A 25,538-nucleotide genomic window follows, 5' to 3' on the forward strand; every position below is an offset into this window, starting at 1 on the left:
CGTATAGAATTCCCACCAACCCTCAAACGAAACTGTTCAGTGTAACCTTGATTCTGCGGTTGTATACCCAAGCCTTGGACCAGAGAAGTTTTTCGGAGCTGTACAAGCCTCTGTCTGCAGAAACTGTCAATATCAAGGTTACGGAAAATTCAATCGAGGTGGGAACCACTAGAGAGAAGCTAGGGACTTCGCCAGCGGTCAACGCTCACTTCCACTTCGTCGGCGTTTGAGGGCGATCACAAGTGCAGCAGGTCAGCACAGGTGAGCTTTGGTCAAACGTCAGGCTCTGGTACGTCTCCTCTGTGTAGATTTCTGAGTGCTGCGTAAGTGTTGGAAGTAGCTAAGAAACTCTGATTATCGATTTCATAAAGATTCCGATGCAATTACGTAAACAGATGTCGTTTAATTTCACATTACCACGTAGCTGAAGGTCAGTCTGATTACGTTGTAATACCATTAAATGTTTCCGAACTGCTTTTATTTATTGTTAAAAACGTTTAGGAGTATTTTTATTAGTAATTTCAGATAGATTACAATTTAATTAAATGAATTTATGCTACTTTTTTGTGTACTGAACTGTATAGTCGCAGTTCGTTTGTGCCTTGTTAGTATACAAGTTCACTTTTCGTAACGCCTCTGTGTGCATTACTTCCTGTTTTGCATGCGTCCCTATTATTCATTAGATATTATACTTGATTAAGACGTACAACAGATTATCACATATCACTTTTCAGTCCACGTCTTAAATGTGTGTTCAGTTAGTGTGATAAATACAAATAGATCTTATGCTATAGCCATTTTTTACCTTTTTTCCAAATATATTTAAATTCATGTTTTATTCCGTGTTTAAAGAAACTATGAATCCTGTTGAAAATGTGAGAACACGCGCAACCAACGATAACATACCACTCACTACTGGAACGGAGCGTTGCGATCTGTGAAAACGGAGAGGGCTTACGCCTCGTAGATTTTTATATTATCAGAAAGAGATCTATAATGATTTGGGACTAAAACGGTCATAGTTTTTGAAGAGATACAGAACGTAATTGCCAGAATATGTTACTGTTGGCGGACATCTTGGTATATTAGTAATTGACAGTATTATCCGATTATGGCCGAGTATTTAACTATGGCTCTGAGCACTATGGGACTTAACATAAAGGTCATCAGTCCCCTAGAACTTAGAACTGCTTAAACCTAACTAACCTAAGGACATCACACACATCCATGCCCGAGGCAGTATTCGAACCTGCCACCGTAGTGGTCGCACAGTTCCAGACTGAAGCGGACAAAACCGCTCGGCCACACCGGTCGGCTATTTAACTATGATTGTCACTGAAAATTATTATGGGTTGTTACGACTGACATTAAGAAAATACTATATTAAGTTACAGGCATATAACCATTGTTTTTCTTACATCTCAGTTCCGATGTTTGAAGATTTAGTTCAATGCAAATTCTGGCGATGTATGAAGGATTACAGGTTAAACAGAGCTTGCATCTCGGTGTCTGCCTTCTGAGGAAATCATTTGACTAAGTAATCTCATTTCATGGGCATAACTAACAAGTAGGTCATTCATTCCACACGCAGAGCAATGCAATAGCAATAATGCAGACTCAGAACTGGAAAGTGAACGCTTTTGATAATGTTATGTGATTAGCGCATTTCATCTCCGATGCAGCACAGGTGGATTTGAATGGACAGAACGAAGTTAAATTAGTATTTCATCCCAGCTGAACAACATATGCGTCAGAGTATATAAACTGTTATTGTAGATACGCAATAATCTTCACTTTCATTTTAATTACTGATGCTGTGTTCTATTTCGTCTGAATGTGTATAACGTCACTGAATTTATTTCTGGTATTTTGTTTCACAAATTCCACGTATGGAACTGCAGTTCCCTGTGCAGTAAATACGAGGGTTTCCCAGAAAGTAATGCACCGCACTTTTTTCTTCAACAACTCTTTATTGAACATAATCAGAATTATACAGACGAAAGAATGGTGTTTTATCTACACACCCTGTTTTTCCACGTAATATCTATCCCGTCCTATGGCCTTCCTCCAGTGCGAAACGAGGGCGTGTATGCTCTGTCGGTACCAGTCCTTGTCCCGGTGCTTGACTGTGTGAATCACCTCCTCAACGTCCTCAATATGACCTCCACGAATGGTATCCTTTAATGGCCCAAACGAATGGAAGTCCGAGGGTGGTAGGTCATGGCTGTAGGGTGGATGGGGTAACACTGTCTAATCCTGTTTAGCGATGTGTTGAGCCGTTCTCAGACTTGTGTGGAGCCGAACGTTATCGTATTGCAGCAAAACATCTCCTGGGTTGCTGTGGCAGTGAACTCGCCAGAAGCACGTCTTGAGTTTTGTTAATGTGTTGACACAGACTTCTGAACTAATAGTACCGGCTCTTGGCATCACACCAACGAGAAGTATACCTTCACACTCCCAGAACACGGTGATCCTGACGTTACAGGCGGATGCAGTTACTTTGAATTATTTCTTCCGCGGGGAGTGGCAATGGCGCCATTCCATCGACTGTCGTTTTGTTTAGGGATCAAAGTGGTGAACCCAGGATTCATCAACTGTCACATTACGGGACAAGAAAGACTCCCCCTCAGCTTCAAAACGTTGCAACAAATGAAGACAAATTTCTTTGTGAGACTGCGGGACCCATCTTGCAGCCGGCCGAAGTGGCCGTGCGGTTCTAGGCGCTACAGTCTGGAGCCGCGTGACCGCTACGGTCGCAGGTTCGAATCCTGCCTCGGGCATGGATGTGTGTGAAGTCCTTAGGTTAGTTAGGTTTAAGTAGTTCTAAGCTCTAGGGGACTGATGACCACTGCAGTTAAGTCCCATAGTGCTCAGAGCCATTTGAACCCATCTTGCACACTTTTGAATATCCAATAGCGCGGATAACTGCATCCACACTCCCTTTGCTGACTGGCAGATGCAGTGCCAACTGTCGAGTCGTAATGCGTCTGTCCTCGCGAATTACAACATCAGCTCGCTGTCAGATATGACAGCCGTGGATGGTATCTGTGACGGCTGCAAATCGTGGAGCTCCACCGAACTGATTTCTGATGACCTTACCCTCCGTGCCCAGTGACTAACCGTACTTCTGTCGACAACTGATGCTCCATAGGCTTTGCACAAGCGTTTGTGAATATTCTCATAGTTTCTTTCTTTGCATTGAGAAATTCGAAAAACAGCAAGTTACTTCTGAAGTGCATCACCCACAGACACCATTTTGAAACTGTCCTGCAGCTGCGCTATCTGTTGGAAGCGACGGGAACTTGGTGCGCTCACTCAGGAGACTTCACATAATACATACGTAACGTTTAGCATTCGTAGCCTTGGTTTCAGGTGACAAAAAAAAATTGTGGTGCGTTACTTTCTGGGCAACCCTCGTATCATAAAACCTCATTATTTTTATAATCACCTTCCACATAAGAACAAGATAAAACTGAATTGCTACGTTGCTCTCTCACCATTCCTGCTTCTCAGTACGACCATCTCTATGGTTTTAAAGTGTCCTCTTCTATAAAATGTCTCCCCTCCCCCACACGGATCCTGTACGACCTCATTCCGTTCCCCCACCTCCTCCTTTTCCTTGAAAGGATACAGATCCTGTACACCTCCCGTAAACTCGATCCTCCTCACCCACTTGTCCCGACCATCTTCTCCCACCCCCGCCTGTATTCCCACGTCCCACCTGGTCTCCATCTCTCTACCCTCCTTACCCTCTCCCAAGGTGGCTTCCGCCAGCTCCCCCTCCCTGATGATGTCCTCCTCCCCTCCATCTACCCCTCCTATCAACTTTGATCCTTCCCCCCCCACTTCCTGTGTCCTTTTCTTTAGGCACCCTCCCTCCCTTCTCTCTCCTTTTCCCCCCATCCCCCTTCCACCACCCCTCTTCCCCCAGGCTTCCCCTCCCCCTTCCTCCCTTCTCCCTATCTCCCCTGCCTGTGGCATCTCTGCTCTCCCCTCTCCCTCTCCCAGCCCCCCTTCCTCCTCTCTTGGCAGGTCCCCGGTCTCGTACACGCTCAGTGGACATTCGCGCGCCAGAGATCATCGCCATCAGTGTCTCGTGTGTGTGCCTTCGTTTTGTGTTTAGTGTTCTTTCGCCATCACGCCACCACTGTTCACGTGTGCCGTCATCCGTGTTATGTGCGCCGTGTCAACAAGTGTTAGTGTTTTTTCTCGTCCAGCGTGAACGGCTTCATGTTTATTGTTTTTCGTGTCTACAGTTTTTTGGCTTCATGTTTATTGTTTTTCGTGTCTACAGTTTTTTGCCTGCCGTCTTTATTGTATTATCTGTGCCATCTATATGTCATATTATTGTACCACTCACGGCTGAAGAGCAGCGTAATATGCTACTGCGAGCCCGCCTTGTATGAGGTGATTACAATAACAAATATATATATATATATATATATATATATATATATATATATATATATATATATATATATATATATAAAATGTCAGCTCTGTCTGCGGTTTTGTTAGTCCTCTTACGTAAAATGGCGACACATGCTCTTGTTTCAGACACCATAGTTCTCTAATGAGATGCAATGCATTGACAAAGCAAAATTTCTTTGGTTGCATACTTGTTTCTTTTAACCTCTTTGATGATGTACTGAATCAGAGTTGTGATTATAAGTTGTTTTTTTTACAGAAAACTAGTATAGCCACTGAGCAGTTAAGGTGTTTGAGAGATCATCTCGAATGGTGTAGCCTGTTGAAGTGCTGAATTTTAAAGTTTCAGCAGATGAAAAACTACAGTCGACCTTCAGAGACAGTGTATTAATCGTTTCGTTCTTTACTGGGCACAAGAGAATACAGAATACACATTCAGCAGCAGATAAACAGGGCGGCGTTCTCTGGCACCACGGAGAAATAGCAGTGAAAGGGCCGCGCGAGCACCGCTAGGCACCACCCACACCTCGTCCCGGTCCTCAGTCCCAAACCATCCGGACCAGCCTCCCCCACTAATTAGTCCTGCTTCTCTTTACTAATTTGCTCGTTAATTTCACGCGAGGCAAGAGCGGCCCGCTCGGCCTCGCCTGGGAAATCCAGTCTCGGGAATTAAAGGGTGGGGGTGGTAGTGGGTGGGGCAGGGGAGGGGAGGGTGGATGAGAGTGGTAGGGGGAGGGGCGGAAGGGGTGGCGTTCCAGCCGCGCCTAGAAGCTGAAATTATCTCGCGGAAACACTTGAGTCTCTGCAAATAAACAAGGCTAGCTGGGTGCTGCGTGGCGAAGCCGAGTGGCAACGCAACCCTCTACTGTAATGCCCCTGCGCGATACAGCGAGACCTCAATACGAGCTCCACTCCCTTCCCCCACCACTAACCCGTACACGGCGCGCGCCCTTTTCGCACGGTGCACGACTGCGGACGACGAAGGCCTTCTCGTTATTTTAATTTAATACGTACCGCGGTGCATTGGTGTGGTGCAGCGAGAGGAAGCGGAAGCAAAAACGGAGAGCAAGTGGGGAAGAAAGAGTCTGATGGAAGCGACAGTGGGCGGACGAGAAAGAGAGAGAGGCGGTGGGTTGAAAACCGAAATGGGAAGTGGGTTATCCGTGTAACACGGGGAGAGCGGCGTGAATTCAGATGGTGTGTCAGCCGAACAGGGAGCGTTGACAGCGCACAGCATCCGGCGAGGTATGAATCGACTGACGTTTACATTCTGTAGTCGGGTCATTACATTACACAAGTCCCGTCCAAAGCCGTGAAAGGCAGCCACAGGCATGAAAGCAAAAGGATTTGCTTGTGTGTTTGCAGACAACAAGTGAGTCTGTGTGTCGGCGAGTGGGCGGCAGTCGCAGCTGAGGTTAACAACGGGTCTGTGAAAGCTGAAGCGGTGGTGCGTGTAGCTGGGAGGCAGGAACGCACTGCGCGCCGTTATTCAGACGTGTGTTCACAGCCGCTGTCGTTGCGAGGGAAAGAGTCTCACTGAAAACAGCACGTGCAGATTCATCGTTTTTTCGTCCTGGGTTTTCAGAATAACATGTGCTCTGAGAAGATCATGTACGAGAAACAGAGCCGAATTATTTTCTATGTGCTTAAAATTTCACTACCTTATATAAAACTGGAAAACTAACAAAATAAACTAATATGGTTTCATTTTCCTAAAGATGTACCTCTTTATTTGCCTTTGGCTTAAACCACTCACCTTGCTTATTCTTAATTTTTTTTTTCCTTTATTGAATTTCGATTCCCACCCAAGGGGGCGGGCTGGGTGCAGCGTAGTATGCCGCTCTTCAGCTTACAATCTTTGTTTTAAAAAGATGAAGAGAATAAATAATAAAACAGGCGATAAAACCGGAGACTTAAATTGTAATATGGCGAAAAAATCGTGGAACTTAAAACATAGAACAAAGGGATGATGGTGCTAATAAAACACATACGAAGCAGACAGGTAAAACAATAGGCAGACAATTAAAAACACAAGGCGACAGTCTGGTTTCTGTTCGCAAAAGACATAAAATTCACACCCAGTGACAGCATGGTTTCAATTCGCAACACTAGAAAGACGATAAAAAAAGGCAGGGAAGCAGAGGAAAAGCGAAGGGGATGGGGGGGGGAGAGCAAATGGAGGATGAGGACCCATAAGAGTGGTGGGGGTGCTGAGCAGACGCAACAGGGAGTGGGGAAGGCAGAGGAGGGGAATATAAAAGGACTCGGCGAAGGTGGGGGAGAGAAGGGAGGTAGGGAGAGGTTTGTCGGGGAGAAAACAGGATGGGTGGGGGGCAAGACGGAGCCCAGGGAATGGACAGAGGAAAGGAGGGGAGTGAGGATCGGAGTTGATAGGAGGGATAGATGGAGGGAGGGAGGGCATCATCCGGGAGGGGGAGTTGATGGAAGCCACCTTCGGAAAGGAGATGAAGGTGTAGAGATGGAGGGAGGGGGTACACAACAGTGAAGGCATGGCAGGGGGCCGGGATGGGAGAGGAGAGGAGCAACCAGTGGGTGAGGGGGATCAAGGTGGCGGGAGGTGTAGAGTATTTGGATATGTTCGAGGAATAGGAGCAGATGGGGGAAAGGAATGAGGTCATAGAGGATCCGCGTGGGGGATGGGAGGCGTATACGGAAGGCGAAGCGGAGTGCATGACACTCAAAGATGTGGAGGGACTTACAGAATTTGGGAGGGGGGGGGGGGCAGATATCCAGGCGGGACTGGCATAACAGAGGATGGGACGGAGTAAGGATTTGTAGGTGTGGAGGATGGTAAAGGGGTGCAACCCCCAAGTCCGGCCAGAGAGGAATTTGAGGAGTCGGAGAAGGTTGTGGGCTTTGGATTGGATGGAGCGGAGATGAGGGATCCAGGTGAGGTGACGGTCAATGGTAAGGCCAAGGTAGGTGAGGGTGGGGGATTATTCTTACATATAATCTACTGGTTTTAATAGATCATTACAACTGGAATATTTGTAGTAACAGTTCCGTCTTTCCGTGCAGTTACACGAATATTGAAACTGTTCAGAATGTAAACGTATTTTAAAATGTACATGAAAAGCCACAACCAAATATATTTCTATTTTTTATGAGGTTACTGGTTTCCGTTTATTTTAGACCCTCTTCAGAACTCACACCGTGATGGTAGATGGTGGCTGCGAACGGAGCAGGCGCTTCGATCACTAACTGGCCAAAGTCTCTTGCGCTTGTGACTGTTTATGTTCATTTTTAAGTAGTAAAAAACCGCTGTGCTACAAGCGAAAAGTTCTCAAAAATTGCTTAAACGCATTTACGTAGGGCTCCTTAGTGTTCTCCAAACCAGAATCGTAATCTTACAGCCATGTGAACATACGAGGAGCGTTTGAAAAGTCCGTGCAAAGACCGAGAGATGACATCACCAGTGAGTATCGAGGTCATGTTTAGTTATTAGCATCTTTGGAAAGAACGCAAACGAAGTTTCAGCCATATTGGTCTATTTCGTGGTGTTTGGCATTCGTGTGATCAAGGAAGTCGAGCGAGTGTCAAAAAATGTACGAAGAAGAATTTCGTGTAGTGATTAAATATTACTTTATGTAAAACAAAACTCCTCAGGAGACTAAAGACAAGCTTGATAAATATTACAGTGACTCTGCACGTTCGATTAGCACAATTTATAAGTGGTTTCAAAATGTTCATGTGGCCGTATATGCGCAAGTGATGCTGAACATTCTGGACGCCCTGTGGAGGTTACGGCTCCAGAAATCATTGATAAAATTCATGGTATGGTTCAAAAATGGTTCAAATGGCTCTGAGCACTATGGGACTTAACATCTGTGGTCATCAGTCCCCTAGAACTTAGAACTACTTAAACCTAAATAACATAAGGACAACACACACACCCATGCCCGAGGCAGGATTCGAACCTGCGACCGCAGCGGTTGCGCGGTTCCAGACTGTAGCGCCCAGAAACGCTCCGCCATTTCGGCCGGCCATGATATGGTGATGGGTGACAGAAGAGCTAAGGTGCGTGAGATTGCTAGTGCTGTGGGCATCTCGAATGAACGGGTACATATTATTTTGCAAAAACATTTCAACATGAGAAAACTATCCTCAAGATGGGTTCCGCGACTGCTCACGCTTGACCAAAAACGGAATAGTGTGAAGTGTTGCAAGGGTGGTTTGCAGCTGTTCAGGAAGAATCTGCAGGACTTTAAGCATCGTTTCGTCACTCTGGATGAAACATGTATACATTACTATAATCCTGAGACCAAACAACAATCTAAACAATGGATTACCAAGGGAGAATCTGCACCAAAAAAGGCGAAGACCAGTTCCTCGGCCGGAAAGGTTATGGCGAATGTCATTTGGGATTCGCAAGGGATAATCCTATCTGAAAAACTGTAAAACTATTACAAGTGCCTATTATTCATCTTTATTGGACCGCTTGAAAACCGAGCTGCAAGAAAAATGCCGACGATTGGACCGCAAAAAATTCATTTTCCAACACGACAGTGCACCAGTACACACCTCATCAGTTGTGGTCGCAAAATTAGTGGAAATAGGAGTCCAACTCGTTTCACATCCCCCCTATTCTCCAGACTTGGCTCCCTCGGACTAGTATTTGTTCCCCAATTTGAAGAAATGCCTGGCGGGACAAAGATTTCATTCAAAAGAGGAGGTGACTGCAGCAACTAATAGCTATTTTCCGGACTTGGACAATTCCTATTATTCGGAAGGGATCAACAAATTAGAACAGCGTTGGACGAATGGTAAAAGTCTAAAAAGAGACTATGTCGAAAAACAAAAAAGGTTTACCCAAAGTAGTTTTTATTTTTGCACGGACTTTTCAATTGCTCCTCGTAGTTGTTGTAATTTTGGAAGACGAGAGTGTCCACATGTAATATCTTGTTGCCAAAACGGGTGTGTGTGGCTACAGCCGTAAACTGCTTCAAAATACGTAACACAAAACAGGGATTGCAGAAAAGTATGCTTGAACATATATGCATATGGTAGACAAGCATGGAGGTGTCGCTGTTGTATTTGACCATGAACGGCAGCTGTACAGTGCCCTCAAAACGTTGCAACTGTGCGTCTTGGTGAGAACAGTGTACTGTGTGGTTGTGACTGCATGATGTCGGAGCTCAAATTGTTGGTGCTCGCATGGTGGACGCTTCCGTAACCGACGTAGCCGAAGTGTTTTCGTGTTTCAACAGCGGCCGCACCGATGATTTACGTGGCATACAGGGAAAGCTAAGGGTATCATCCGGTAAATTACGACGCAGACGAAAATGTGTGTTGCGTGATCGTGACAGAGGGTCGTTGAAGAGCATTGCGGCGAACAAATGAGAGGAAGATAGCTGCAGACGTCACTGCAGAACTGCATGGCACACTCGCCAACCTTGTCAGCACCAAATCAACTTGGAGGGAGCTCCATAAACAGAGAACTGCAGAGCGAGCTGGAATTCCAGAATTACACATCAGTGATGAAAATGCCCTTAACAGGAAAACGTGCTGCCGAAGTCATAAAACCTGGAGTGTGGAGCAACAGAAGAAAGTAATCTGATGGAACAAACCTTGATTTCAAATATTTCTAACTTCTATCCGAGATTACGTCTGACGTACGCCATTCAGAGCCTACGATGCGGACTGCTTGCTGCAAAGAGCTAAATATGGCGGTGGTTCAGAAATAATTTGGACGCCGTTTCGTGGTTTTCCATGGACCTCATGGTTGCACTGTAGAGCCACATTGCTGCTAAGAATTATGTGACCATTTTGGCTGCCCAGGTCCATCCCACGTACAGTAACTGTGCGGCAATGATGATTATGTGTTCCAAGACGACAGCTCTCATTATCCAGGACTGGTTCTCTACTCGCAACGATAAATTTTCGCATCTTCACTTGTCACCATACTCACTAGATCTAATATTATTGAGCGTTTGTGCTCTTCAGAGAGAAGGGTGCTAGATCTATATCCACTCCCATCATCAGTCCTGAATTTTCCACTGTTTTTCAGGAAGAATAGCATAAGATTCCCTGAAAACCCATCATGATCTGTATTTATCCATTCGGAGACAACTGAAAGCTGTTTTGACTATCAACGGTTTTCCTCTACTGTACTATGGATTGTAATGTGTCACGTTTTTGTCGTTTCCATATTTTTATCCACTCCTTACCAACGGTCTTGCCGCAGTGGTAACACCGGTTCCCGTCAGATCACCGAAGTTAAGCTCTGTCGGACTGGGCTAGCACTTGGATGGATTACCATCCGGTCTGCCGAGCGTTGTTGGCAAACGGGGAGCACTCCCTTGTGAGACAAATTGAGGAGCTGAAACTTCCTGGCAGATTAAAACTGTGTGCTACATCGAGACTCAAACTCGGGACCTATGCCTTTCGCGGGCAAGTGCTCTACTAAGCTACCCAAGCACGACTCGCACCTCGTCCTCACAGCTTTTTTCCTTCCAGTACCTCGTCTCCTACCTTTCAAACTTTACAGAAGCTCTCCTGCGAACCTTGCAGAACTAGCACTCCTGAAAGAAAGGATATTGCGGAGACATGGCTTAGCCACAGCCTTGGGGATGTTTCCAGAACGAGATTTTCACTCTGCAGCGGAGTGTGAGCTGATATGAGCTACTTGATTTAGAAGTAGTGGCACCGGTCTAGTAAAGTAACATAGGGCTAGGAGGGCTATGTGCTGACGACATGCCCCTCCATACCCGCATCCAGCGGCGCCTATGGGCGTCCGTTCGGTACCGTTGGGCGTTGATGGCCCGTACGGGCGGAGTTTAGTTTTTTCTGTATAAACATTGATACGGTACTGCGAATTGGAGGGATTAAGAGGTGTTACATGTATTTATGGCAAATAACTAAATAAACGTAGCCAATCCTGGTCTACCAATCATTAACAGGCCAATTACACATAATAACTGTAAATTACCACAACTGCTAGTAAACTCACTAAATTATCACCAACTTTTACCTTCTTCCCATAAATTACGACATCGACAAAGCAGTTAATTAAATTAACAGTAATGTTGGAAAGGAGGACGGGAAAGCTGCCTCTACAGTGTTGACGCGGTAAAAACGACGCCAATTTGAGCCGTCAGGTGAAGGGAAATGATGAGTCCCGATAGCCTGGTGCCACGGGTATGCATCACAAGGCACCTCCATGTCTTGACGACTGTGGAAGGTGCTCATCCTTGGTTTGCAGAAGGTAGGAGTCGGGGATGGTTCCTTTCAGGTAATCCACACTGAGTTAGTATCCAGAGCCATGTGGTGGAAGACCTGCTCAGTGGAAAAATTTGAAGGGAATAGTTATAAAACCGGTAGTGTCTCCTCCTTATTAAGAGCCGAGATTAGTTATTCAGTCGTTGTCAGTCTGGGTGTGTCACCACCGCAGCATCAATATGTGACCAGCTCTTTATGGGGTGAGCCGTCTCGTCACTATTCTCCATCGCTGCATGCCCCATCATTTCCACTCTGGTTACGCCCTTGATAAAGTGATATGTGGAATAAATAACTATAGTAGAGAAATGTGCTATATTTAGGTTATTAGTGGAGTTATGACAGTGCAGAAAACGTAAGGTAGTAAATTATGTAATGTGTTTGTGGAAAGAAAAATAAACTAACACACGGAGGTACCAATGATCACAATATGTCTACCTATACGCCTAAAGCCCTTTATGTTTCGTCTGTAATCTTCAGTGTATGTTTCAACAAATTACCTTCCATTAGGAATATGAAATGAACTCAACGACTGATATGACTTTCAGTAGTCATGGAGAACAGCAATCAGTCGTCCTTTCCTTTCAGTCCTTGTTGTTGTTGTTGTTGTTGTTGTTGTGGTTTTCAGTCCACAGACTGGTTTGATGCAGGTCTCCATGCTACTCTATGCTGTGCAAGCTTCTCCATCTCGCAGTACCTACTGCAACTTACATCCTTCTGAATCTGCTTAGTGTATTCATCGGTTGGTCTCCCTCTACGATTTTTACCCTCCATGCTGCTCTCCAATACTAAATTGGTAATCCCTTGATGCCTCCGAGTATGTCCTACCAACCAATCCCTTCTTCTAGTCAAGTTGTGCCACAAATTTCTCTTCTCACAAATTCTATTCAGTACCTCCTCATTAGTTATGTGATCTACCCATCTTATCTTCAGCTTCATCTGTAGCGCCACATTTCGAAAGCTTCTATTCTCTTCTTGTCTAAACTATTTATCGTCAGTCCATATTAAAGCAAATCTAGATTTCAGCTTGTGCCTAGCCATTATCAACGCACTATTTCATAGTTTCAATACGTGTCCTAGTACGTCAGACATAATAAATCATTTGTACTTGTTTTACTCCGATAATCACATTTTTTATTGTGCTGAGTGAAGGCAGCAGTGAGGAGATATCGTATCAAATGTAAAAAATACGGCAAATAAAAATCCACTTTAAAAAAATTACTAGATGCTAACCTCTGCAAGGGATTAATCATATAATCATCCTGGTTCACATGTACGGCAACATCTCTCTGGAACACTATCTGCCCTACCCCCTGCCACACCCTACTACCTCAGCAACCGCCACCTAGTCGACTCGACATTCCCGCCGTGCCACACATGATTATTATTGTGAAGATTAAAATATTCCTATGGTGCCCATCTTTACTTCTTTCTCCATTTAATCTTATTTGAGGTCTAAGACGAGCCAATTGCAATACTCGTACACCATGAATCATAATGACACATCATTATAATATTATGTACATTCTAAGACAAACAAAAAAGGCTCACAAGAAGGAATAACCCAGGTGGGACGGAAATTGATAGATGTGATGTACATGTACAGACAAAACAATTACCAAAATTTCAGAAAAAATTTGATGTTTCGTTCAAGGCAAAGAGCTTCCACCAGCTGAGCAGAACTGCAGCGCATTGTACCAGCTCTAGCCCTCGTGCATGCTGTTATTCGGCTGGGCATTGATTGATAGAGTTGTCCGTTGGCAGAGTCTGTCCAATTGCAGCGTTATATCGTCAAAATCCCGAGACAATTATAGAGCTCTACCTACAACGCTCCAGACTTCCTCCATTGGGGATCCGGCGATCTGGCTGGCCAAGAGGGGGTTTGGCAATCACGAAGACAAGCAGTAGAAATTCTTGCCATGTGCGGGTGAGCATTAGCTTGCTGAAATGTAAGCCCTGAATAGAGTGCCATTAAGGCAACAAAACGGGCCATAAAATAACGTCAGTGTACCGTGTGTTGTAATGGTGCAGTGGATGAGAACCAAAGGGGTTCTGCTATGGAAGGAAATGGCACCCCAGACCATCGCTCCTGGGTGTTGGGATGCATGACTAGTGACAGTTAGGTTGGTATCCCACCACTGATCGGGGCATCTCAAGACGCATCAGCACTGGTCATCGGAGCGCAGCTGGTAGTGGGACTCATCACTGGAGGCAGTTCTGCTCCAGTCGATGAGATTCCAGGCATAAGCCGTGGCAGGGCTCCGGTTAACATTATTTATTTGCGATCAGAGTAATTCTAAACATTAGAAAAGGCAAAAGATGCAAGTGATCGCATGACAGAAGTCGTGTTTGAGTCCAGTGGGTTAGATCTGACAGAAATAGCAGTCGATAGCAGCACTGTAAAGTGTGAACTTTGAGAGCAGCACTTCAAGTCTTGTTGTAGCTTACCAAAGGCGACACTCAGTTAGTGCCCAAAACATCTGACTGAGAACTCTGTCTATATTAAAAAAAGTTGGGTTTTCAAAGGATTGTGGCTGTGCACTATTTCTCCTTCCCTGTAGTCGGCCGAACAATCCATTGGCACGTTACAGGGTTCGGCCAATCCGACAAGTGACTGTCCACTTCCGAAGTGCTTCCGGCCAACTACATTCAGATTTCTTCCAGTTTTCTACTCCATAGATGCGCAGTTTCTGGCCATTTCATTAACAAACTTCAGATTTGATAGTAATAGCGTTCAGCTGAAAGACAATAGTCGCTGCGCTTCCTATTACGGCTACCAACAACAGTGTTTTGCGTCACTTGATCACACCTGAGGCCTCTGTTTTAGCACTATAACCACTGACGTTGCAATTCTCAGGGGCCAGTATCAAGCGCATCGTCTCTTTTGTGCGTATTTTCTACTGTGACGCCTTACAATAACATATGTGTGGTGGACGGAGTTACCAGTTAATTCTCTGAAGCGAAGCTACTCCCTTGGGACAGCATCCCGAAGCCTCTGCATTCGCAGGTCTCTAGCGTTCCTGTTCACCTCCGGTATCCCAGATGGTAACACATTTGTCTGCTCTCAGCAATATGTCTCTGATTTTCTCACTGGCTTCCAACAGCCATAATCTTCAGAATGTACAAGTAAATATATGACAGTGGGCCTTCTCGTATCTTAACACAATGATTTAATGGCTGCCCCTGAGTTAGCAAGCCATGTATTGTCCTCAGAAATACTCAAGAAATGAGCAGAAAAGCAATCAAATATCACTCACTGAAGTGTAACGATCACGTGTCAGGATGTAGAAGAAAGTTTATACTTGGTCACGGAAAATGTGGAAATAAATATCGTGGTTTGTGTGTACGGTAAACAGAATGTGTAATGGTACGAAAAACGCCCCGAAACAGCCCTGACCCAGTTCCGGCCTCACTACATTCACTGAGTGTTTGGGATACTGATGCAGCAACCAGTTTGTATCATTTGGAAAGAGGCAAAATCGTGTCTCGCCAAACCGTGCTACACCCAATCAGTCAGCTGCAGTCCAATTTCAGTTTCGTTTGACCCATTGGAGACGTGATGCTTAATGTGCTGCTGCGAGCAACAGAATTTCTAAAGGTAATCGGCTCCACCTGTACATTGCACACATTTCCCTCCAGAGTATTCACTAGGAATTTAGTTGTCATAGACCTGCGTTCACTGACAGTAGGAATTCACGTTAGACTTGATCCTTTTACAACCTATGCACCTACGACATGTAACATTGTTTCAAGTGGTGCAGGCTCGTTGGACAGTCGTCCGGCAGGGTTACACTATTCCAAGTTCACACAGGGAGTCACTATTCGTGGTGTCAGTTGTCCATAGCATCAGACAGCTTGTGATGTGTCCATGGTAAGGTGTGTTACTGTGTACAGTGGCCGACGCGTAGTCAACCATGGAACGCTATTCGTCACAAGAGTTGGCAAACATGCATTTAATGTAGGGGGCGGCAGGATGTAGTGTCCGTAAAGCAGCATGAATGTACAGTAACGCTTTCCCAGCAGGCATCATCCTAATTGGAAGAAGTTTATCTCCATGGTTACCAACTTACGGGAGATGGGGGGGCGGCAGGATGTAGTGTCCGTAAAGCAGCATGAATGTACAGTAACGCTTTCCCAGCAGGCATCATCCTAATTGGAAGAAGTTTATCTCCATGGTTACCAACTTACGGGAGATGGGGTCGTTCACGCCACAGAGGGTAGGTTAACGTTCCCGCCAAGGCCATGTCGCAACACCATACTTTGAGGAGATGGTGCTGAATCGTATAGCCGACCTCCGAACTTGTGCGTGAAATGCACATTTCGAAGGATACAGTCTGGAGAGCATTGGCGGAACAGGCGTTACACCCCTACCACACAGACCGTATTCAAGCACTGGAACCAACGGATTTTGGGACCTACAGCCACGTCTGCCAATGGATTATATACCACAGTGCTGGGTACTGAACGTTGTACATTTTGTATTGTTCACCGATGAGGCCTCATTCCCCAGTGATGGTGTTTCCAACAGCCGCAACAGCCATGTCTGCAGTTAGGAGAATATCCACGACACCGACATTGGTGGTCACAATCAACAGCTCTCTGACGACGTACGGGCGGGCTTTTTCGAAGACCGCCCAATAGGATCTTATTTGCTGCCTATCCGTTTGACTGGTCCATGCTGCCTGGTGTTCGTGCGAGATGCGCTGCCACATTTCTTTGAGACTTTCTTGGAGACTGTACCCTTATTGTCCGCTTAGGGCTGTGGTTTCAGGCTGACGATGCACTGGCCAAATTCGATGATAATGTCCGCGAGCATCTGACCAGGCCGTGGCTTCATGGTAGGGCTGGAAGCGGAGGTCCTGACCCATGGCCAGCGCATTCGCGGATCTAGACATTTTACTCTGCTGTTACGTCGAGACGTTCGTGTCTAAAACCTCCACAGAAACGGTCGAAGATTTGTCTGCTAGCATCCAAGTTGCCTGTCTCTTGGTACAACAGACAAAACGAATCTTGGAAAGAGTGCGGCAGAACTTCATGTGTCAATGCCATGCATGCATTGAGACTGGCGGTCTTCACTTTGAGCAATTACTACGAGTTACGTTGTTGTTACGCGGCGTACGACGTGTATGCCCATAACACAATAAATATGCATTCCTACCGTTCTTTCCTCGTGTCAGTATAATCGTTGGTGGACCCACTACCACCTGTTTCAATATGACCATGTATATGCCGACAAATCAGTCAACTTTACTCACGGTGGGGTCTTGGGCACCTGCCGCACGATAGCTCTTTCTTGTCCGCATGTCACGTCTCCACGTCGGCCTATGCTGCTGTATTTATTACTGTACACAATAGAGTGGCACAGACTCACCAATTCACTACCATAGTGAGGCGTCACATGACTGCCTCGTACCATGGTGAGGCGTCACATGACTGCCTCGTACCAATTCTACACCATCTATAGTGCAACGAAGCGTCAAGCGCGACAAATAATTTTCCCGGAGAACCTAGATTTATTTGTATTTTGTAATTTGCAACATTATTAAGAGAAGTATAACAAAATTACTAAAAGTATCTGAGATGGAATTTAAACATTCTAAAGCAGAATGAAATAAATAAAAGCAATAGCCACTTGATATTCTGTGATACGTGTTACAAACCGGACACAATAGGAAGGACCAGGCCCCTTTGCTTTTTTCTTTTATCACTCGTTTATTACATCAGAGCGATACACATTTTAAGACAAAATTTAACTACATGAAATATTGCTCCCAGTGAAGGTTAACATAAGCAGTAACAAAACTTAGTTCTCTTAAGGGTTTCTGCTGCAACGAATTTTTAAGGAGGCAATGTAAGGTTTATATCAGTTTAGCTCAAACACGTAGCTAGTGATTGAATCACGACACAGACACTTTAACAATTTCGGCAACAAATAAATAGTATGAATTTGTACTCACAGTAACCAACTAATCAACAGACTTGTCACTGAATAAGTAGTAGGCCATCTGGAACGAATTAGCAACACCGAGCAAGTAGGGGAGTTAATACCAACAGTCTTTAAATGTCTTGAGCCCCATTAAATAAACAAACTTAGAGTAATTAAATGAATAACAAATCAAACACACTACGCTCCACACAAACTCTTCAGTGGAAGCCAAGCCAAAATGAAGATTCCAGTAACTGACTAGCACTGAAGTCACACTAAAGCTCATCTCTGTGTTCCCAGACGCACATGGGGCAAACTTATACAAGACAAGATTTTGAGGGGAGCACATTAGTAAAACTGGTAGTGGAGCTAACTCGTGCAACTGAAAATTAAGGTACTATACCGGGGCACAAGGTGGTATACAGTGAGGTTGCCTTAGTGCTATACGGCGCTCCAAAATATTAATTCAAATGGCCAATTGAAAATTAAGTACACATAAACCAGCATTAATTAACGAGGAGTGACACCAGGTCGCTCGAAGGGATGACAACACTTAATTGAAAAGACGAATGCAGGAGGCGGCAGTAACATCAAACATATTCTCCGAGTTTTAACCAGGAGTCACTTCCCGCTATACAAGTAAACATTTAACCAAGCACAAGAAAGGAATCCCAAAGAGAAAATTCAAATAAAACCCCCAAAAGATTATAAAAGACACGGAACCCCAACTATTTAACTTTAAAAGAATTAGCTCTCCCCAAAGGCAGTGTAAACGCGAAGGCCACACTTAAGAGGCCACCCAAATTGGTTACCAAAAGTCTTATACATTTGCTCCTTTTCTTTAAAGAAACACAAGGCTGCTTCTGCTGGGCGTCCGGTATGGCTCCTGTAGGATACACCAAGCAGGAAGCTAGCTAGGTGGTCGAAGGCACGGCGAGCAAAATCAGGAGAGCAGACAGGCAGGTAGCCAACACATATCCCCCATCCTGAACCGGCAGACCGCGTACAACCAACTCCACATATACGTGGTTGCTTCCCACCTCGTACCTCGCGGCGTCTCAGCAGGTAGCCCGAGCAAACGTCAACTGCCACTCGCCCCGCGAATGCGGAAAACAACAAGGCAAGCAAAGATAAGAAACATTGAAGGATCGATAATGGACATCCAAGAGACCGGCGCGCCAGTAAAGAGCGCCACTGCTCATTCTGGGACTCTAATAGTTTTCTAGGAGATAATCCCTACAATTGATGTTTACGATTGTCAATAGGAAAAATGTATCACCCAGAAAATAGTTCTACAGTGCTGTCTTGCACGACCTTAATTTTGAATTAAATGGCACACATAACCCGCAATGTGGGCAACTATTACCGTTGCGAGTCACGAGGCATTTCGGGTATGAGCATCTGTGGTCTTTTACGAATACGGTATGAATGCAGCCGAGGGAGGAGCTGGCAGTGGCGAAACTTTTTTCCTTTCGCCAGTGCTTGCCGGGCGGGACTTCTACAGTGTGTGTGTGTGTGTGTGTGTGTGTGTGTGTGTGTGTGCCGTGTGGCGCTGGTTTTCCTCACATCCCTGGCCAAAGTCGAGATGCACCACAGGCCCGCGTCTGCTTTGAATACAAACTTGGCCGCTTCCCCTCTTCGTTGATCTTTCGGGTTATGCGGAGGCAACATTACATATTCTGTCAGCGGTCCTCCCCGATTGATGCGATTCTTTATTCCGGACCCGAGGTAGTTATTCAGAATTCTCGCAGTTAAGCCTTTTTTCGCGGATGCTGGCGAAAAATCGTATTTAAGGAATTCGCGGATGAGGAACACGGCGCTTTAGCAAATATGCAAAACGGCACGCGCGCGGGGTCGGGCGATTGACGTCGGACGCGCATTTTCGGCGTCGCCAAAGATTCGACAATGAAAGCGGCCAATTTGGAACGAAACGTGGACCGTTTTCTGATGCAAATGTTGACAAAAGGGACGTCGATAGTGAAAGCGTGAGCGTGGAGACCGTTAAAGGGCAGCGAATAGAGATTACTTATTGGAATTTTTTTTTCAGAATTTTTCCGTATTGTCTGCTTGTATTTTTGCAAATATAATAGGCCTTCAGCTCTCTGTTTCACGTAATTCGTTAAATGAACTTCTAGTTATACTTTTATTGCCATCCACGTGGTTTTTCTAAATTCTCTTTACACACATTGGGAGTGTGTAGTCTGGACTGAGCGGATACAATTTTGGATGGATAACCGAAAAGTAATGGTTACCATCTATCAGAAACAAACATGTAGAATAATGCGTTGTACAGTCCTCAGTCACATGAGTGACTCTGAAAAATTGCTGGTATTACATTCCTAACCAATGAAAGAGACAACAACGTTACAGCTACGGTCGCAGGTTCGAATCCTGCCTCGGGCATGGATGTGTGTGACGTCCTTACGTTAGTTAGGTTTAAGTAGTTGTAAGTTCTAGGGGACTGATGACCTCAGAAGTTAAGTCCCATAGTGCTCAGAGCCATTTGAACCATTTGAACAACGTTACATGACAAACGACATTTATAACACTGACTCCCGATGCCAGTTGTGAGTCTTTTCTTAGTACTTCTGATGCAGTTTTAGTAAACTACTGACTTTTGTTCGTAAAGTATCAATTACTTGCACAAAGGCGACAAGTGATACCTGCAGACAGGAACGTCTGCAGCTCATAACGCACACCTACCTACACTTTGACATCACGCAACATACGCTTCAAACTACATCTAAATTTTACATGTAATTTTATACTTTCACTGATTATTAGTCCCTTGTCAGAAACATACATAAACACAGTTTTTAGCCGTGGCCCTAAACAAGGCCTGTATATGGATCTTTCTTGTGTGAAAGAATCAGCCATTATTTCTTGACGCCCACGGTACGCCTGACAGCTTTACTTCATTATTAATACAAACAGTAAATACTTACTTTAAACACAGAATACAACATTAAATTAAATATAGTGGGAAAACAGGTCACAGAAAAAGGGGATTACTTAATGTGGTGTACGACAGTGTCTGATGGTTCCCCTATAGCATTATTACCTGTATAATATTTATCATGTAAATTCTGTTGTTGAACACCCACTCTAAGTTAAAATATTCATGATATTGGTTAGGGATTTCCCTCGTTCCAAAATGCTTTGTCTTAGGTCAAATAATGTGTTAGATGTGATGAATTTGTGTGCCTCTAGTATAAAGTACAGGGTGATCAAAAAGTCAGTATAAACTTGAAAACTTAATAAACAACGGAATAATGTTGATAGAGAGGTGAAAACTGACACACATCCTTGGAATGAAATGGGATTTTATTACAGCAACAAAAAAAAGTATTGCTAGACGCGTGAAAGATCTCTTGGGCTCGTCGTTTGGTGATGATCGTGTGCTCAGCCGCCACTTTTGTCATGCTTGGCCTCTCAGGTCCCCAGACCTCAGTCCGTGCGATTATTGGCTTTGGGATTACCTGAAGTCCCAAGTATATCGCGATCGACCGACATCTCTAGGGATGCTGAAAGACAACATCGGACGCCAATGCCTCACCATAACTCCGGACTTGCTTTACACAGTGCTGTTCACAACATTATTCCTCGACTACAGCTATTGTTGAGGAATGATGTTGAACATATTGAGCATTTCCTGTAAATAATATCATCTTTGCTTTGTCTTACTTTGTTATGCTATTCTGATCAGATGAAGCGCCATCTGTCGGACATTGTTTGAACGCTTGTATTTTTCGGTTCTAATAAAACCCCATGTCATTCCAAGCATGTGTGTCAATTTGTACCTCTCTATCTACATTATTCCGTGATTTATTCAGTTTTCAAATTTATACTGACTTTTTGATCACCCTGTATATAAAGTATAAATTGTAGTGTACACCTATTATATTTCATTCGCACGTTCTTGTCACATGCCAGCTATGCGCAGAGATTCGATTCTTATTTCATGAAAACAGACCGTAGCTATTAACGTTAAGTTATTACTTCCGGTGAATTAGCAGTAGGTGAACTGCACTAGAAGACGTGAAACTTTTGGTAACTACACTATCAGGATCAAGTTAGTCCTTTGCACGGTTACTGGTCACTGATTATAGAGCAGCATCGCTTTCTTTCAGTTTTGTGTTCCGCTTTGAAGCACACTGCGATCGAGCTCACACGTAGGTGTCAGTTTTCAGCTAACTCCACACGGCTGCAGCAATGTTTAAAGCTTGCCTGGATACAAAACAACACAGCAGACGGTAGGACTGCCATCAATGCAGTCGAAACATTTTCCCTGTATGTATTACTGTGTAAATTACAGTAAATTGATTCCATTGCATTTCGATGTTGGTCACATGCATATTCATGATCTATGCATTGGATTTGTATATTCATTGCATTTCTATATTCGATTTTACGCAAATGTGCTTAAATAATTAATCTTAGTCAGATGTGGTTCTGTATTCAGCATCAGTCAAATGTTTGTGTATTCAGCATTAGTCAGATGTGTGTGCATATCAAGCTTAATCAGCTAAAAACTGCAGCCCAGTCTTTTAAACCTTTGAACATATATACTCTCTTTGTACCTCGGTCCCTGCAAACCAACCACAACACACGCGTGGGTTCCGTAAAATGGCTGCTACTCGTTAATAGTTTTGGCCACATATACCGTCCATTTGCTTCGAGATTTCATTTTGTGGCATGACTCAAAATACATCCCCATTCATTCAGTTAGTATCACACTAATCTCTTGTGAAATTACAGTCATGTTCAGTAAAGTTCTTAAAGAATTTAAAAAAAATTACTGCTTTGTTCTAAATTTCTCCATACCTCACTGCGCAGTTTGATTCCACGCCACGTTCAGTGATTCTTAGTTTTCTGTTTTCTTACTCTAACGTATGATATACTTATTTTTCTGAGCGAACATTATGTTATTTCGCAAGTTATAATATTTCATCAATTTGGTATTGTGTAAGTTTTGTACCAATAACGTCTTTAATATTATCGCGTTGCAGCCAAACTCAAGTCCAAATCCGGGGTCAATGGAATACAACATTTAGTATTGAACACATGTCTATTAAGAGCACCAACGATCAGTTAGTACAGAACTGTCCACCTGGATGGAGAATGCCATTATTTATACAATCACTGAAACGACCAAGAAGCTAGTACACTCCTGGAAATTGAAATAAGAACACCGTGAATTCATTGTCCCAGGAAGGGGAAACTTTATTGACACATTCCTGGGGTCAGATACATCACATGATCACACTGACAGAACCACAGGCACATAGACACAGGCAACAGAGCATGCACAATGTCGGCACTAGTACAGTGTATATCCACCTTGCGCAGCAATGCAGGCTGCTATTCTCCCATGGAGACGATCGTAGAGATTCTGGATGTAGTCCTGTGGAACGGCTTGCCCTGCCATTTCCACCTGGCGCCTCAGTTGGACCAGCGTTCGTGCTGGACGTGCAGACCGCGTGAGACGTCGCTTCATCCAGTCCCAAACATGCTCAATGGGGGACAGATCCGGAGATCTTGGTGGCCAGGGTAGTTGACTTACACCTTCTAGAGCACGTTGGGTGGCACGGGATACATGCGGACGTGCATTGTCCTGTTGGAACAGCAAGTTCCCTTGCCGGTCTAGGAATGGTAGAACGATGGTTTCGATGACGGTTTGGATGTACCGTGCACTATTCAGTGTCCCCTCGACGATCACCAGTGGTGTACGGCCAGTGTAGGAGATCGCTCCCCACACCATGATGCCGGGTGTTGGCCCTGTGTGCCTCGGTCGTATGCAGTCCTGATTGTGGCGCTCACCTGCACGGTGCCAAACACGCATACGACCATCATTGGCACCAAGGCAGACGCGACTCTCATCGCTGAAGACGACACGTCTCCATTCGTCCCTCCACTCACGCCTGTCGCGACACCACTGGAGGCGGGCTGCACGATGTTGGGGCGTGAGCGGAAGACGGCCTAACGGTGTACGGGACCGTAGCCCAGCTTCATGGAGACGGTTGCGAATGGTCCTCGCCGATACCCCAGGAGCAACAGTGTCCCTAATTTGCTGGGAAGTGGCGGTGCGGTCCCCTACGGCACTGCGTAGGATCCTACGGTCTTGGCGTGCATCCGTGCGTCGCTGCGGTCCGGTCCCAGGTCGACGGGCACGTGCACCTTCCGCCGACCACTGGCGACAACATCGATGTACTGTGGAGACCTCACGCCCCACGTGTTGAGCAATTCGTCGGTACGTCCACCCGGCCTCCCGCATGCCCACTATACGCCCTTGCTCAAAGTCCGTCAACTGCACATACGGTTCACGTCCACGCTGTCGCGGCATGCTACCAGTGTTAAAGACTGCGATGGAGCTCCGTATGCCACGGCAAACTGGCTGACACTGACGGCGGCGGTGCACAAATGCTGCGCAGCTAGCGCCATTCGACGGCCAACACCGCGGTTCCTGGTGTGTCCGCTGTGCCGTGCGTGTGATCATTGCTTGTACAGCCCTCTCGCAGTGTCCGGAGCAAGTATGGTGGGTCTGACACACCGGTGTCAATGTGTTCTTTTTTCCATTTCCAGGAGTGTATTTAGGCAGTCATAGAATATTCCAGATATACAAACATTTCAATATAAGGTATTTAAGAACCTTCCAGAAATGATAACTACAATATAACAGGTATCTGCTGTTGGCTAGGTTTCAGCCAGCAACCTTTAGCACACCAAACAGTGACGCTAACCACCACATCAAACGGATGACACCAGACGTTGCAGAAATATTTCAGGATTTAGTATGTGGTTACAGATTAGGTATCACTTAATTTACAGTGAATTTGTTGTTAGCTTTCATTGTCAGGCTGCCATGTTGGGGGATGATCTATGATTAGTTTTCAGGATATGGCTGTAAGGTGAAAGTAGAAATAATGCTAAAATATATGCTCCAATTATTCAGTGACCCTTTCTTGTGATTTTAAATACAGAATTGTCCTACCACGCGAGAGTATTTTTAACTGAGCTACACAGCTGGTTGCTTTATGCACTAAAGTAATTATAAATCTATCAACATTCTGTGACACACATTTGCGAGAAAACCGGTTCCATGTTTTTTGCAGTTTTATTCAGTAATGCTGAATAAATATATTTTTGACCAAAAGTGTACTACTCTAAACTATAACTGAGAAAAGGAAGGAAAGAGAAACAGAAGTATCACACCAACAGCGAGGACAACACTTTATTTTTTAAGCAAGAAAATTGTTGTAGAGCATATCCACCTTGTTTAATCAATGTAATCGTCACTTCATGCTCCTTAAGTAATTATGCTCAACAAAAGAAAACTTAAATGCAAATAGTGTTTAATTCGAATCCTGTTCTTCGCAAATGCGAGTCCAGAGTCTGAAACAATGTGTCACCTAGCTCATCATTAAAAGGACTGAGAGAAAAGACTGACGGAAAGCTGAAGCGTGTCGGGTTGAAACCAGCCATTTTGTATCGTTTTTAAGTATGTGTACTAGCTACTCAATCAACTTACAAAATGATTTTTGTCCTGTTTCGTGTTCATTTAATGCAGTTTCTGATATTCAAATGAAACATACATGATTATTAAGAGAAACTAGGACTTTAGCCGTGTACAGGCATTGAAATAAATCAATGGTGAAGTTTGAAAATTTGTGCTGGGTTGGGACTCGAATCCAAATGTATCTACAACGTTAACCTTAATTGCCTCGGCCATCTGGAAGCTTGTCCGACTCAAAACCTCAACCTGTGATGCTCAAGTAGCGCCCCAATCCATTAGCTCCACTACTCGAAGCATTCGCTAAGTCCTGCAGGGCTTCAAAACATACGTTGCACCTAGAGCCGTCGTCCCTTATGTATATACACACATACGACAGAACACACAACTAGTATTGCAATGGCCTCATAGAATACATTATTAAGACAAATTAGGACT

The 25,538-nt window shown here is 44.7% G+C and overlaps 1 protein-coding gene and 1 pseudogene across 1 annotated transcript in view; one reads left to right on the forward strand and one right to left on the reverse strand.

Annotated features, from left to right (window-relative positions):
• LOC126199187 (tetraspanin-2A) overlaps positions 1-25,538 on the reverse strand; it is a 325,622-nt gene that overhangs the window by 204,846 nt on the left and 95,238 nt on the right. The window lies entirely within an intron of this gene.
• Positions 10,615-10,732, forward strand: LOC126200078 (5S ribosomal RNA; annotated as a pseudogene).

Source organism: Schistocerca nitens, chromosome 8 (genome assembly GCF_023898315.1).
Source record: "Schistocerca nitens isolate TAMUIC-IGC-003100 chromosome 8, iqSchNite1.1, whole genome shotgun sequence".
NCBI classification, from domain to species: domain Eukaryota; kingdom Metazoa; phylum Arthropoda; class Insecta; order Orthoptera; family Acrididae; genus Schistocerca; species Schistocerca nitens.